This window comes from Protomyctophum parallelum, assembly GCF_964188405.1.
Source record: "Protomyctophum parallelum genome assembly, chromosome: 4".
Taxonomy (NCBI): domain Eukaryota; kingdom Metazoa; phylum Chordata; class Actinopteri; order Myctophiformes; family Myctophidae; genus Protomyctophum; species Protomyctophum parallelum.
In genome coordinates, this window is record NC_139700.1 from 3,795,500 (window position 1) to 3,797,303 (window position 1,804).

The following is a 1,804-nucleotide window of genomic DNA, read 5'->3' on the forward strand; positions in this document are numbered from 1 at the left end:
TTTTTTATACTTTTTTTTATTATAAAAAGCCTTGTCACATAGCATTATATATTTCCAAAAATAAATAATATCAATATTTTTGTATAAAAATCTGTTCATAAAATCTATCTTCAGACCGTATAGTCAGACAACATAGCCACCTTTCAGTTTTATGCAATTATCATCAATAATAAGTTATTCTGTCAACTTTGAGAAATAGCATGTTATGTCCAAAATAAGAATTCAAATATTCCATAAAATGCTGTCCTTGTGTTTCTAATTTAAAAAAAAAACTATACATATATGAATATTATAGAATAATACACATAATGTACATTGATTGCTTAAATTATCAGCATTATTGTCTCAACATCACTTTAGAGCTTTTGCATGATGAATGTGGGTTCGAATAAACTCTGTTAAAAGATCATTTCAAGAGAGATTTACATATACTGAGAATGAGAAGAAAAGAAAATAATTCAGATAAAAGTCTTGGCTAAATCCATGTGTGTGTGTGTGTGTGTGTAAATCCGTCGCATTACTGTACAGCATTCCAAACTAATTCGACATCATCCTTACAGAAGAGTGGCACAACTTGGCTTCCAAGCCTGGAGCATATAACCCATACCTTCCAACACTCCTGACAGGAGACTCCTGAATGTTTTAGCCTGTTTCCTTATTGGCTCCCTATCCTGAAATTCTCCTGATTTTCGGTTTGGGTTTGTAATAGATGTAATTACAAAACATACACATCATTCTCAGATGCTATTAAAACCTATAAAACTATCAAACTCCCTGTTAAAATGCACCAGAACCGCATTCAAAGTGTCCCTTTATTTTGCATAGTTGCTATTTTCTAACGGTTATGAGTATAGCCCACTTATAAGTGTGTATATATGACTTACAATATATTACTTTTATCTGGTGATATTGCATTTACAGTAACAGTACAATATTGAAAACAGAAAGGGGAAAATAAAAGTGCACTTAATGTCTCAGAGTTCCCCCTCATGCAGCATTTAGCCCCAGAGAGCAGGGTCATGGGCCCATCACTATAGGGCCAGTGCATAGGGAGGAGTTTCACTCAGAACGTTTCCTCTGTGACCCCTTTTCAACCGCTTGGTTCCCAATGGGAACCGCTTCAGTTATTTTTGGTTTTGGGGGTTTTTTTGGTGGGCAAATTATACCCTATATTAAATTGTTTATATGATCAATACAAGTAAATTAATACATGATAACCCTTCCACAGTAGTAGCTTTAGATTATTTTGAATATTTTCCTACATAATGCCTCATTTGCATATTTAAAAATGTAAAATGTCACTAATGTGTAATACAACAAATCATTGTTTCCGTGTAAGTACTGGGGAAGTTTAATGGTGATAACAATCTAATATAGATGGTTTTGCACACTCAATTCATAATTAACGTTTCAATTTTGGAGCTCTGGCTCATGGACTAAAAACCAAAAAGAACTGAACCGGTTCCCACTGGGAACCAACCGGTGGAAAAGGGGCCTGTATGAAAAGAAAGATGTTATCATGACCATGCTATCTCCTTTGGGGGAGTTAAACATATTATTGCATTACAGTAATTTACTCATAGAATACAACAACCTCTGATGCTCATGTGTTGTCAACCATTTCCACCCACAAGTAAAATTGCATAACCTTGCTCTTTAGTAAAAAAAAAGAAAAAACAATACCGGACTGTCTGTGTGTGAAGCATCTGTCTAGCTGTCTATCTGCCTGACTGGGCCATGAGCATATAAAGCTATAATGACCTTCCAAGAACAATGGACTGTGAATTAAGTATGTTTTTAAGCA